Consider the following 15,452-nt stretch of genomic DNA (forward strand, 5'->3'; position numbering starts at 1 on the left):
GTCCCAGATGTGTTGCTCATTGCCAGCATATTCTTACGCACTTAGCCAAGGGCACCTCGAGTCACCAGTTTTCAGATTGATTGCTCACAAAACACTGGACGAGGTTAAGTGATTTCTATTTTACTTACCCCCAAATGGTTCAGTCTGCCCTTGCAGGAGAACCACGTTTTATTGTGTTTCATAGCTTTTGGATCTATTAACAGTTTAAAAAATGTTTTTCTTTTATTTTTAAGTTGTACTTTTATTGCAGACATGTTTGATGCCCTACGTTCCTTGGGAAGGAAGTGGAAGATTTAAATTTGATAAATAATAAATAAGATAAAGAAATTGTTCCAAGAGTTGGCAGGCTTCAACCCCTTCGAAGGGGCAACCATGCCTGCAAATGGCATCCAATTCTGGCAGAAAGTTAACACATTAAAAGACCTTTTCTTTAAAGAAACTTTTAAGGCTCCCTGCATGAAAACCCCTAGATGGATCTGCCTACAATTTGGCAGACTTGATCCACTCTAGAGGGGCTCCTTTGACTGCACATTTCATCCACTTCTGTGAAAATGAAAAAAGAGAAAGAGAGGGGGAGGGGGTTGTTATTTTTACATTCTCTGTTACTGCCAGGATATGTGTGTGTGGAATTAGAGCTTTGGATTTAACAGATCTGTTTCGTACATGAATAACTTGAATGGGAAAGACACAGAGCAGATCTGAAACAGACCAGATTCTTTCCCAGTGCTACAGATCCAAAGCAAATATTGTGGCTGGTGCACAGCCCTAATACACGCACACACACACACACACACACACACACACTATGGCCTAGTGCACAGTCATAGAGACAAACATTTGGTCCATCTATACTAGCATTGCCCTGTATTGCTCACTAGAGAGACTCTCTAATGTTTCAAAGGGGACATTCCCAGTCATACAAGGAGATCAGAGATTGAACCTAGGACCATATGGCTGGAGGAGAAAGCTGTGATGGGAGCCCCTGTCCTGGGTTTCAAATTAATATACTGGGTCCCACAGAAACCTTCCTTCTTGGGCTTCTCATTTTGACACCCCCCATATTTTACATTGTCATATTATATGTATTTGGATTTGATATGGAGAGAAGTCTTAAAAAAAAAAAAAATCAGAGCTTCCTGTCTGCACCTCTCTTATTAGCTCAGTGGGTTGTGATTTTGTTTCTCCATTCCATGCCAAAAAGTAACTCATAGATTTTTCTAAGCACTTGGAAGCAGGTAATTGAATGAGTGAATCCTCATTGGTGGTTGTAATAGGATTGTCATAGACTACTGACGGGAATAGTTCAGTTCAGTTATCTGAAAAGCTTTTTCTGTTTGAACAAAAGGTTGAAGATCATAGGCTTGAATAAACATCTTCTTTAACTTAATCATTTTTACAATTATAGTGTCTCCTCGCTATTATTTCCCAATAGAAATGGTTTCAGCCAGCTCTCTCAACTTCTCTACCTTTGTTTCCCAGGGCAGAATACTTCTCCTTTGACATATTTAAATGCTTAGAGGTTAGCGCGCTGGGTGGCAGTAGAGTATATGCATTTTGATCTCTTTAACATTTCCATCTTAGTTGTGAATTACATTCTCATCTCCTGCAAATATTACATTCACCAGATTGCCCCCATCAACGTGATTATTTTAAGTTCTCTTAATACATTTACCTCAAACACATGCATTTTTAACACACAGCCCCCTTTGGACACCACACAGGCCTGTTCATTCTCATTTCGTTAGCTGCCTGTAAAGCTGTTCACACGCCACTGTTAATTTATCTTTTGATTCGCATACTCTTCAGTCTAGATGAATACAGAGAAAGTTTCTTTGGGGTAAATGGTCATCCCTAAAGCATAAGAGCAGCACCTGTGGTTCAGAAACATCAAAGTTGCCGACAAAATCTTGCCTAAAGTAACTTTTGAAGGACATTTGGTAGGTTTCCTTCTCTGAGGAAACATCTGAGGAATTTCAAAGGAACCCAAGAGTTTTGCCATCATTTCTTAGATGAGTCACATGCCTTCTCAGCTAGTATGAATATGTGACATGACATTGAAATGAACCGGAGTTTCGCTGTTAAGATTATTGAAAAGTCATGGAAGCACCATGAAGAGACCATCTCAGCTTCTATTCTGTTGCAGAAGGCAAGGTTCCTCTTATCCTTTAAGTGTTTCCTTTTGCTATTTGAAAGGCAACATTCAACACCATGATTACTTTCACCATTCCTCAGCTATATACAGGTTGTCATCTTATAATTGCAAGGCTCACAAATGTAATCTCTTATATGTTGATTGGTTTATAATCATGAGAATGGTCTCCCCTCTACTACCATACTTGTGGGTTGTTGTTGTTTTTTACTTGAAACACATCCAGTTTAAGGTTGTATGAGTGTGTTTTTTCATGAAAGTATATTTTCTCTTACCCTTGGAGATTCTGTTTGTTGAACCACTGTTCTTCCTGGTCTTAGTGCTGTTTTTGTTTTTTTTTAACCTTAAATACATACAGTGGTACCTCAGGTTAAGTACTTAATTCGTTCCAGAGGTCCGTACTTAACCTGAAACTGTTCTTAACCTGAGGCACCACTTTAGCTAATGGGGCCTCCCGCTGCTGCCGTGCTGCCAGAGCACGATTTCTGTTCTCATCCTGAAGCAAAGTTCTTAACCTGAAGCACTATTTCTGGGTTAGCGGAGTCTGTAACCTGAAGCGTATGTAACCTGAAGCGTATGTAACCTGAGGTACCACTGTATTTGCGTGAGGGCTGAAAAAAGAAGAATAACAGTCTTAGAACATCAGGAGAGAGAAAATAAAGTAGCTTCAAATTCAGATAGATCAGTAGTTGCAAAAAGACTGAAATGTAAAGAAATATCAGGGCTAGTTTCATCATCATTTTGTACAACCATGTTGGACCACAAGAGAAGTTGGAGCTGAAGATATTGACTAGTGTTTCAAAGTTAGCTTATTAGTCTGAGAATGTTGGATTTCTTTTACTCTGAAAGCATCAGAGAGATTTTTAATCTTTTGCCTTTGGCTCCTTGCTGCTAAATAATCCAGCCAGAAACGTAAAAAAAAATCCAGTGATATTTAAAGTGGAAAGGTCAATCTATTGATTTAGAAAATGAAGCTTTAACAACGACTTCCTTTATCAGATGGAAATCATCAGAAGCTTCTCAATATATTGTATGTGAATTATTTGGTCTGATTTTCAGGTTCCCATTCCCTTGTTAAGAAGAAGAAGAAGAAGAAGAGGAGGAGGAGGAGTTTGGATTTGATATCCTGCTTTATCACTACCCAAAGGAGTCTCAAAGCGGCTAAAATTCTCCTTTCCCTTCCTCCCCCACAACAAACACTCTGTGAGGTGAGTGAGACTGAGAGGCTTCAAATAAGTGTGACTGGCCCAAGGTCACCCAGCAGCTGCATGTGGAGGAGCGGAGACACGAACCCGGTTCGCCAGATTACGAGTCTACCACTCTTAACCACTATACCACACTGGCTCTCACTTTTCTGTCTATAAATTCCTGTGCAGGAATTTTCTCCCCTATTCCCTATTACTTATTGGAAATATGAATTCTATTGAAAAATTATCCAAGGGGAGAGAACATTTTAGTGACTGAACTTACTTTTGAGGTGGCCAAGAGCTGCTTGTGAGTGTGCTTTTTTTTACCCTACAAATCACCTCACAAGTGATTGAGTTTTTCCAGGTAGCTCTGCTTCAGTTAAAGTCCAGGGGGAAACGTTGTGTGGCGACTCCTCCCCTGGGACCTTTTAAGATCAGGAAATGTAGGCATCTGAGGGGACTGTAGAGTGTTGGAAATGTGTTTACTGGAAATAAACATACACATGTCACTCTTGACCACCTCACAAAGTTAAGGCAAGCAGAAAATCTTCCTGCTGAGAATGAGGCATAAAAATGGAAGCTTCTCTTGCAGGGGGAGAAAACCTTTGAGAAACTAGAGGACAAATTTAAGCAGTAACACATACCTCTGCTTTAAAAGGCATATCTTCCAACTTTTTCTAAACAAAATCTGGGACACACACACACCCATGCTGCCCATGACACTTGCCCTCGCTCTCCCTGCTCTCATCTGTTGCTCTGGCAATCAGCAGAGTTATGCCAGAGCTCTGGACCAGAATGAACTTTGGTGCAATTCTGCGGATGGTGCAACTCTGTTGATATTCACCAAAGTGGGTCTCTTTGAGAGCCAGTGTGGTGTAGTGGTTAAGAGCAATAGACTCATAATCTGGGGAACCAGGTTCGCGTCTCCGCTTCTCCACATACAGCTGCTGGGTGACCTTCGGCTAGTCACACTTATCCTAGAATGCCAGGCCAAAAAAATTGGGACATTTTGGGATTGAAACAGGAACCAGGATTGGCTTCTGTGATCCAGGATGTGCCACTTAAAACGGGACAGTTGACATGTCTGAAAGGGCCATAGATTGATTAACAGCCCAAGACTGGCTGAAAAGATCTTTTTTAATTTTTTGGCCTAGAGCTTAAATACTGTATATGTAATGAAGGTGTCAGGTAAGCCTTCCTAGAAAAAGCATTCCACAAATAGGGAGCCACCACAGAAAAGGCCCAATTTCATGTTGCCACCCTCCAGATATCCTGTGGAGGGGGCACACTAAGAGAGGCCTCAGATGATGAGCTCAGGGTCCTGGTTGGTTCTTATGGGGAGAGGCGGTCCTTGAGGTATTGTGGTCCTGAGCTACATAAGGCTTGATAGATCATAGCCAAGAAGTAAGGGGGAGAGAACAGGCTGCAAACCACATCTTCAGCAAAAGAAATAATCTATTAGAACCCCTTTTTACAGGCAGGTGTGGAAAGGGAAGTAAAAAAAACCATGTTGGATCTAGACTTTGCCTTTGGGGAATGGAAAGACTTCTTGTCCATTGCCTGTCCACAAAAGATTTTTAATATGCTGTAGGGGTCCCTCAGGTGAGAGGGATGAGGAGAAATACAATTTTCGCTAGTTTTCCACTCACTCGTTCTCCTCACTCCCCAATACAGCCTCCTAGACTGCTCTGGAGAGACCCCAAAGTTCTGGAATAGTGTGGGAGGTGACACTGGGTTTTGAAAAGAAGGAGAAGAGATAATTGGTCACAATTACCTCTATGCCAGCAGGAGTGTCCCTTGAGCAGAATTCTGCTAGGGGGTGCTCTCACTTGTGGAAGCAAAGTCTGGACCCAACCCAATGTACACCGATAGCTGAAATTTTTTCTGTGTACAATATCACACAGAAGACCTGCGACTGTGGCTTTAAACACAAGCGCCATAAAGCTATTTTAAATGTTATCAGGGGTAAACCATGTTGTACCACTCAGAGATTGGGGTGGCATGTATAACAATATATAAGAATGTAACCATGCTTGGAACAAAAGAGAGAAGAGTTTTGTTGTTTAATTTTCTCTCTCTAATGTGGTAATGATCAGTTTCTGAGCTAGACTAATATGATTTCTAAAGTTATCCCACAGGGCCTAGCATTTATGTTACATAGCAACTCAGGCAGCTCTGCTCAAAGGAATGAGTGTCTGGAATCTAAGGATTTATGTGAACACATTAGTGGAAAAGATCAATAGATCTATGATGCAAAAGCAGACAGAAGCAATTTAGGTCCAATTTGGCTTGACCTGTCTGATGCACAGTTCCATCCCACATTTTTAAAAAAACAAAATCCAAATACAGTACCTTACACTAAGCAAATACCATATTACAATTTTTTTTTTTTAAAAAAAAGGTCAGTTGCACACAGAGAGATTTTACAGCTTTTTGTATGCACTTCTAGGACAGTAAAAAAGACCCTGAAAAGTCTTTGAATATGAAAGTTGGAAAGAAATACATTCCTTTGATGGTCAGTGTATGTCTCAGTAAATCAGAAATATGCTAGGGGAATAGAGTGTTGCAAGGTAACTGCAAAGAAAGAAAGAAAAGCTACTCCTGGATATTTCAAAAGAGACCTTTTTAACAAGATTTCAGAGTGAAACAAAGCCTGCAGAAAAATAAAATTTCATTCCCTGGTGGCCAACAAAAATCTAATATCTAGTCATGCAAGCCGAAAGAATATAGAAATCTGAGGCACTGGGAATGTGTCATACAGCATTTGCCTCTCTAGTGTAAAATCCTGAAATTTTTAAATTAAAAACTCAGCATGTAGTTCTCATGGTTTGGTGTCAAGTCTTGAGACACTTGGTGACAGATCACAAAAAACCATGGGCAAATAATTTTCAAAGGTTTCAGCCTACCTCACTCATTTATTTATTTTTGTTGATGATAAAATGAGGAGTGGAACTTCTTGGAGGAAAAAGTGGGATATAAATGTAATAAAATAATAATGACTGAAGCTTCTGAATTGTCTTCAAGAGTAACCACAGAAAAATAGTTTCGTTCCTGAAGGTCATAGTGGTGTAGTCAACTGCCAACAGATTAGAGTGCTCAATTAGGGTGCAATCCAAACTTCTCCCCACCTGCTGGTGGGACTTTACAGAATGGCGTAGTCATTCCCACATCTGTAGCCCTCCTGCCTGTGTCAGGCGTGGCAGAAGGTGTACAGGAAAAGATGATCAGGCCGAGATTGGGCCTGATGCCATCACACAATGGCAATGAAACTGGCTCTGGAACCTGGTTTTGTGGGATACTCAGCTTCATCTATCAACATGTTTAAGCCTAATTAATGCGTAAAGGGTTAAGCTGTCCTGCCAGGCTTAGGTAGGTCACTCCCCCTCAACTTGGGAGGAAAGGTTATCAAGCCTTTTTTCTTCCCCATTACACCATGTGAACCCTAACAGTAAGGAAATCTAAGATGGAATCTCCAAGCTTCAGCTGTGTGACAAGCAAATCATCTTCGTGTTTTTATACAAATAACTTAGAAACCGTTACCCCTTTGGTAAAGGTTTTACTGCCTGTATTTTCCTACTGCTGTATGGAAAAGCACATGAATCTGACCTTTGAAGAGTTAGTAAGTAAATTGTTTTTAACTTACCAAACTTCTCTTTCTGTGCTAAGAGAAGAGGGGAACTTTGGAAGTAACTTAGAAGGGGATATTTTAAGGGCCAAACTGCCTATATTTCCATGCTTTACTTTGCTGCATATTTTGTGATTTTAAATCTCTGCTGGGATTCTCTCACTGAAGAGTACTTGCCCCAACCCTGGATCTAGGCATCCAGGGAACTCTCTTTTCATTATAAACCTATTTATTTTCCTTTAATCAAAAACAAAAGCCCAACAACCTGTATCCATCTTTGGAATGCCCCATTGTCAGAAAAGAGGAAATAGCTCACACAAAAAAAGAGGATAAAAGAGTGCACCGATTTCCATAAAGTTTGCATATGCTAATATATATGTGTAGATGTGTATTTAGAAATAATTGCAATGGTTCAAGAAGAAATGGGCAGGGTACAAATAATAAATTATTATTATACTATTATTATAAATACAATGCTGAAATGGCAAAATTAACTGGGAAGCTCAGAAATCAAGAAAACAAGAACTTTAAAAAAGAACGGGAAAAGTTTACAATTTATTTAACAGACCACTGTAAGCAGGTTAAAACATTGGTAGGATTTTAACCACACTTGTAAATTAACGGAAAGTATGGATAATTTGGAAGGATAAAACTTGGATAGTATTGATATGCAATTGCAGATATTATCACTAGGGCACATGGAGGGGAAGGGGGGGAGAGTCAGGAGATTCAGAGAAGGCCCGATATTTGGATCTTGAATAGTTTATGTTGTATGTTCATATTTTTAAAATCAAATAAAAAATATATACAAAAAGAAGAAGAAATACAAAGCATCTCACCATGGTGGGGAAGACTGTGATGTGTCTGCTCAGTCTCCTGTGCTAGCTGCTGACAGATAGTTTTACCCCCCTTCCTATCGTGCCTTTTCTTCAAACTGAATTTGAAGAAGACCTCCCTTTCAAATGGTGGACTGTCTTCTGAAAAGTAGGGTGCATCAAGTCAGGGGTGGAGGAAAGGGAGTGCAGTGGGGGTGGTCTGCCCCGAGTGTCATCACTGAAGGAGCGTCTCCACCCCTACCATTCTACCCAGACACTGAGGTCCAGCGCTGAGGGCCTTCTGGCGGTTCCCTCACTGCAAGAAGCCAAGTTACAGGAAACCAGGCAGAGGGCCTTCTCGGTAGTGGCACCTGCCCTGTGGAACGCCCTCCCACCAGATGTCAAAGAGAACAAAAACAACCAGACTTTCAGAAGACATCTGAAGGCAGCCCTGTTTAGGGAAGCTTTTAATGTTTGATGCATTACTGTATTTTAATATTTTGTTGAAAGCCGCCCAGAGTGGCTGGGGAAGCCCAGCCAGATGGGCGGGGTATAAATAGTAAATTTATTATTATTATTATTATTATTATTATTATTATTATTATTATTATCACTGAGGGGGGTGACATTCAGCATGCTGCCTGCCCGCGACTCCCAAGCCTACCCCGAGCCGTTGGGGGAAGGGGCAGAGTTGCGCCACCTTGCCAGCATGCTTCCCCCCTCCCCCCTTTGTTTTGAAAGCTCGGGGGAGGCTTGGGAGTCACGGTCTGGCAGTGCACCATTGCCCTCTGTTCCCAGGCTGCTTCCGGGGTGGGGGGAAGGCTTTAGAAAAAATACAAGAGTTTGGTGAGTGGCAGGATTTAAATTAAATAAAGGAAATACAAAAATATGAACAAAAAATATGACAGAACTGGAGAAAAAGGAATTGCAGATTACAAAAATAGAAATTCACAACAAAGTCAAATATTTAGGAATTTGGTTTCCTAATAAAAACTTAAATTTATATAAAGAAAATCATGAGAAAGTTTGGAATGAGATTAAGAAAAATTTGGAAATTTGGAATAGAATGTATCTCTCTTAGATGAGAAGCATAACAGCTATAAAGATGAATGCACTACCAAAGATGTTATTTTTATTCCAGTCAATACCGATAATAAGCAATCTTGTCTGCTTCAGCTGTCAAAAGGAAGAGGGAAGGGAGGAAGGCTGCTGGCAAAGCAGCTCGACTCTCCCCCCCCCCCCCCAGGAAGCAGCCCGCCATGAACGGCTCGCTCACCCCACCTCCGGGTGCACAGTACGTGTGCCGCTCGTCAGGAGTGCTCTGATGGTGTTTCCTGCTTGGCAGGGGGTTGGACTCGATGGCCTTGTGATCTCTTCCAACTCTATGATTCTATGATTCTATTCTATGATTCTATGGTTGCTGGAGCAGCTAGCTCCGCTTCTGCATCAAGTGGCAAAGAGGGGAAAGAGAAAAAGAGAGAAGAAAATACATCAACTTCGTTCCTCCCATTTGTTTCTCGCAGGAGGAATTTTGAAACTGACAAGAGGTTGCATTGCCTTGCTTAACAAAGTGATACAGCCATGGAATGTTCTGTATGCAGGGGAGATTGGAGAGTGCTCTCAAAGAGAGGGGACTTGAAAACTGCCCCATCTGAAGCGCAGAAACATTAGGAGCACGTTGCAAAAAGGCCCAGGAAACGTTCTGTATGTCGTGGAGGATCTTAGAGTGCTCTACAAGTAAAAAAGGAATTGGGGGGAGGGACTCTTCCTAGTCTGAAACATAAAGCAAGAGGAAGCATAGAGGACGTCTGACATCCTCTTTAAAGTTGCTTATAGAAAAGGGATCTTTGTCCAATCTGCCTGAACCATGATGGATCTATTACGCAAGAATGTACAGCACCTGAAAATATCATGCCACTTAGATGTCTCTCTCTTGGTGAGAGAGTATAGGTGTCGGAAGAGCTGGATCTCCATTGTAATAATAGAACCATAGGATTCTAAGGGTTTTCTAGTCCAACCCCCTGCAGTGCTGGATCTCAACCAGATCATACATGACAGATGGCCATCCAACCTCCACTTAAAAACCTCCAAGGAAGGAGAGTCCACCACCTCTAGTGGGAGGCTGTTCCACTGTCAAACAGTTCTTACTGTCAGAAGGATCAATGTAGAAATGAAACAAATGAGAAAATAGAAATCAATGAAACAATAGTGGAAATGAAGCAGAACAAATAAGACTGTCACAAATGGAAAATAAAACTAATGGAGCTGCCAGAAGCAAAATAACTTTTTTTCCACATTCACACCCATACCACAAATAGGAAGAGGGCAGAAAGGAAGCTTATAATGCTAGCAGACAACTTCAGAAGTAGTATTGGGCACTCTTTGTCTCTACATATTCATGGTGGTAAACCAATTAAACTAGAGCTTCCAATCTTCTTCAATGAGCAGAGCTCAACTTCACTAAATAGTTTTCACATTTCCATTCTCCAGGACTCCAAAACATATTAGAGCAGCGGCTTGAAAGCAAGTCTCTTCCTCCTCTTTTTGCTTAAAACAACAGCACATCTTTTATGGAAAAGAATATTTCAAAAACGGCAGAAATATTTGGCACTGAGGGAAATGGATGGAGAGGTCACATGAAGCCTATCTGATTCAGCAAAAGGAAGAGCATTACATTGGCTAAGAGAAATGCTCTTTTGGTCACTTCCAAAGTAAGAACATCATTCTTGGAGCCAGAAAAAGTGTTACGGTATATGAAAAGCCTGTCCAAAAATTTATTGCTTTTATTACAAGACTGCTGATGAGAGGAGGATATCGCTTCTTTGGGGATGCTTTAGCTGAGATTCCTGCATTGCAGGGGGTTGGACTAGATGATCCTCAGAGATGATCCTCAAACTCTACAATTCTATGATTCTAATTGCTTAATGCCCCACTTAGGAGTGACAAAAAAATACCATTCCCTATTCCATAGTATCATTTGCTCTTCAGGTGTTGAGCCTGAACAAAGTGCAGGGGCCTGAGAACATGCCACTGCTGCTGCCCCAATGTTTATGTGTGCAATGTCCCCACTTGTCCTCTCTCAACTACAGTGGTACCTCAGGTTACAAAAACCCTGGGTTACAAACACTTTGAGTTACAGACTCCGCTAACCCAGAAGTAGTACCCCAGGTTAAGAATTTTACCTCAGGATGAGAATAGAAATTGTGCGGCGGCAGCAGGAGACCCCATTAGCTAAAGTGGTACCTCAGGTTAAGAACAGTTTCAGGTTAAGAACAGACCTCCGGCAGTGGCATAGCGTGGGGGGTGCAGGGGGGGCCGGCCGCACCGGGCGCAACATCTGGGGGGGCGTGCTCGCAGCTCTCTGCCCCTACCTGGCTCACTCACTCTCTCTCACTGCAGTGCTGGCTGTGCGAATCTGATCCGAGCCGCCGGGTCGCCGCCCACTGTGGAGGGGGTGGGTGCCAGGCGTGCGGTGCGGAGAGAGAGCGAGGGACTATCTGGGGGAGGGACAGTGCAGCGGCCGCCCAGCGCAGTGCTGAGCGCAGGAGAGAACCACACCAGACCAGGCCACAGCAAGAAGCTGGCAGCGGTGGCAGGTTAGGGGTTAGGGGGCACAAATTACTTGCCTTGCCCCGGGTGCTGACAACCCATGCTATGCCGCTGACCTCCGGAACAAATTAAGTTCGTAACCAGAGGTACCACTGTATTGTGCGTTGAAAACCAGCTTTTAAGTACACCCAGTGGAATCTGCTTAGAAGCCACGTTGCTCAGGAAGCCAACATTATCAGGGTTCCTCACTGTGATAATGCACCTAGGAGCCCCTTTCAGACCTTTTTCTCATCGTGGGAAGGCTAGGGGTGGAACAGACACACTTGGTGTGCCTGGGGATATTTGGGATAGACGCACACAGTGCTGGATTTACATATTAGCTAAACAAGCTATAGCTTAGGGCTCCCCAAAAATGTAAAGGGGGAAAAAACCCTGGAGGTACATTTCAAAAATATAAGATTAAAAGCAAATAAAATAAAGCCTACATACAGCAAAAGTGCTTTGTGTTGTGTGGGCTCCTATGATGTAAGTAATGGGCCCTGCCTGCTAGCCTGCTCCCTAAAATACCACAGGTTTGCTCATTTCTATATATAGGTTGCCTACATTCTGCCTGTGCAAATGGCTTTAGGTACCTATTAGGTCCATAAATTACCATATAGCATATACAGTGGTACCTCGGGTTACATACGCTTCAGGTTACATACGTTTCAGGTTACACACTCCGCTAACCCAGAAATATTGCTTCAGGTTAAGAACTTTGCTTCAGGATGAGAACAGAAATTGTGCTTTGGTGGCACGGCAGCAGCAGGAGGCCCCATTAGGTAAAGTGGTGCTTCAGGTTAAGTACAGTTTCAGGTTAAGTACGGACCTCTGGAACGAATTAAGTACTTAACCTGAGGTACCACTGTATTCAACACAAAAAAAGTGACGATTGTTGTTGGCAAAGAACAGCTGGACATATAAAGGGCCCCATTACCTTCAGTAGCTTAGGGCCTCATCAAACCTAAATCTGGCCCTGGACTCTCTCTCTCTCTCTCTCTCTCTCTCTCTCTCTCACACACACACACACACACACACAGACTCTTCACATGCATTATCCTCAAACAGAGAAGAATCCTGTGAGATAATTTAATCCAGGAACTTGTGCTTCTAACATGATATGTACAGATATGCGCAGTTAGTGATTCATAATGTGCTTAATAAAATTAGGAGCTGTTTTGATGGGTATGTTGTACATGGATTAGAAACTGAATAAAAAAAAATTCAGCTGAGACATTCTTCCTTAAGAGTCAAGGCTGTCCTGTTTCTAATGCTGTTGCCCATAATCCATGTTATGACCTTGCACTGAATGTACAGGCTATTTCTTCTGCAGCACCTGAGGGGGGAAAGTGTAGTGCATAATTCATATCTGTAATACTGATCATACAAAGGCTTCTGAAATTTCTTCCAGCTCTAGGTTTATTTAATCATATTGTCCTCATGGATGAATTGAGATGATTACACAGATACCAAGGAACATTTATAGACACCAATGAGGAAAAGAGAGTATACTGAGCTTTGAAATATAGCCCTTAATTCAAAACTCAGCAAGATTCTACTGTAGTGGATTTCAAAGTCAAATATTTAAATTATAATTCAAGCTTTTGGCATGTCCTTTGAAATAAATATCAAATATTTGGGGCTTGATAGCAAATCAGCATCTAGTTTCAGTATTTATTGTCTGATTTCACCAACCAGTGTTTAATTTTGTTGTTGTTCTTGTTGCAACAGCATTCTTAAAACTCAGTATGGTCTAGTATCTAGAGTGCTAGACTAAGGTCTGGGAGACCTGTGTACAAATTCCCTTGATCACCTGGAGACTTGAGGCCAAAGTATTTTTTGTCTTGGTCTAATTTTCAGGATTGGGTGTGGCTTTTTTGGCTTTTTTGTAGAAGTGTGGAAAGCTTAACAGAGGCTATTTCCTTGTGGAGAAAAGAGTACTGGTATTATAGACTAGCTATTGGGGAGAGGGACACAGGTGGCGCTGTGGGTAAAACCTCAGCACCTAGGGCTTGCCGATCGCATGGTCAGTGGTTCAAATCCCTGCGGCAGGGTGAGTTCCCGTTGTTCGGTCCCAACTCCTGCCCACCTAGCAGTTCGAAAGCATGTCAAAGTGCAAGTAGATAAATAGGTACCGCTTTATAGCGGGAAGGTAAACGGCGTTTCCGTGTGCTGCTCTGGTGCTGGTTCGCCAGAGCAGCTTCGTCACGCTGGCCACATGACCCGGAAGTGTCTGTGGATAGCGCTGGCTCCTGGCCTCTAGAGTGAGATGAGCACACAACCCTAGAGTCGGTCACGACTGGCCCGTACGGGCAGGGGTACCTTTACCTTTATTGGGGAGAGGAGCAAGATAGCATATGAACATTGCCCCCAAATATTGTCATTCCTTGTGGCTCCCAAATGCTGCTGATTCTCCATAATTTCCTAAATTGTCACAACCCCCCCCCACCTTTCTGCACTGCTGTTAAACATTGTTTCACTTCTAAAGTTGAAAACTACTTTCAGTTGTGGTTCGAGGACCCGACCCCGCGAAGTGAAATGAAGACACAAGGACACGTGATATAAGGTTAATGGGCTAGAAAAGGCCACAACTTTATTGATTACAGCAATGAAAAGGTATTGGCTTAGGCATTGGATCGAAACAAGTGGGTTTATTCACCAGTAGGTGGAGCCAGTTGATGCTGATCCAACTATAGGCTCACCTCCTGCTGTCACCGAGGGTCGTGCCATGGCCTCCCGCCAAGCAGGCATCGGACAGAATACACGACCGCCAGATTCCTTTAACGGAATACCCCTAAACATTGAAGGCATAGGCGATGGCCACACCTAGCACTTCGACACACCACAACACATTATTCCAATGCCTAACCTACCCACCAATACCACAAAAAGTTGTGACGATTGCTACGAGGTAGGCGAAAAAACCAAAAAGCCTAATGCCAAATGGAAAAACTCCTACCAGGCCCCCCGGACAACCAGGGCGACCAACCTAAGGTCCATAGCAAGGCCAATGACCTAGGCCCTAACTAAAAGGGAGTGGAGGGTGGGTGACTCGCCACGGGACGACGATGAGGAATGAGGCCAGGGAGAGGCTAGTGCTGCAGCAAAAGGCTGCTGAACACGCCCCCTCTGTGGCACCTGGTTGGATGGCCACAGGAGGGGGCGTGAGCACCAGCCAGGTGAGCTGGAGGCAGGGGGCAAATGCCCCCCTGCTGGGCGGAGCTCGGGCTCCCGCCCACAACCACTCCCCTCTCTTTCAGGGAGGAGAGTCTTTCTCACCCAGCCAAATGTGTTGGACATCCCTACCTAGGGTGGTGGTGCAGCCAGATTGTATGCAGGCTCATCATCCCACAGACTCCCATTTGGGTACTAATACTTAGAAGTACAAAGAATCATAGTCTTAATAAACTATGCAAAAGCAGAAGCAGGAGACTGGAGAGCACTATCACAACACAGAAAAGCACAGTTCCTACGAAATGTCTTTGACATAAACTTTAAAGTAAAGGTAAAGGTACCCCTGCCTGTACGGGCCAGTCTTGACAGACTCTGGGGTTGTGCGCCCATCTCACTTAAGAGGCCAGGGGCCAGCGCTGTCCGGAGACACTTCCGGGTCACGTGGCCAGCGTGACATCGCTGCTCTGGCGAGCCAGAGCCACACACGGAAACGCCGTTTACCTTCCCGCTGGTAAGCGGTCCCTATTTATCTTCTTGCACCCGGAGGTGCTTTCGAACTGCTAGGTTGGCAGGCGCTGGGACCGAGCAGCGGGAGCGCACCCCGCCGCAGGGATTCGAACCGCCGACCTTTCGATCGGCAAGCCCTAGGCGCTGAGGCTTTAACCCACAGCGCCACCTGCGTCCCTGACATAAACTTTGCTTGAGCATAAATCACACTCTAGTTATCTAGTAGGCTTTTTTAAAGAGGATATTCTATATAATATCCTTTATTTTATTTTTTAAGAAGGATATCAGGGGCTGTTGCAACCCCAGGGAGCATATGAGTGAGGCTGGGGCAAATAGGCATTGTGCTTTTGCACAACTCACACCAGGGCAATGCTCACCGTGGTGTTTAAAACCCTGTTTAGGCCTCA

General features: G+C 43.3%; 1 long non-coding RNA gene across 1 annotated transcript in view; it reads right to left on the reverse strand.

The window, feature by feature from the left end:
- LOC310840853 overlaps positions 1-11,120 on the reverse strand; it is a 308,120-nt gene extending 297,000 nt beyond the window's left edge. The window contains exon 1 of the long non-coding RNA XR_014562209.1: positions 11,051-11,120. This is a non-coding gene — a long non-coding RNA (uncharacterized lncRNA). The remainder of the gene's footprint in view (positions 1-11,050) is intronic.
- Positions 11,121-15,452: the final 4,332 nt, after the last annotated feature.

The sequence above is a fragment of the Podarcis gaigeae genome, assembly GCF_964106915.1.
Source record: "Podarcis gaigeae genome assembly, chromosome: 3".
In the NCBI taxonomy this organism is placed as follows: Eukaryota; Metazoa; Chordata; class Lepidosauria; order Squamata; family Lacertidae; genus Podarcis; species Podarcis gaigeae.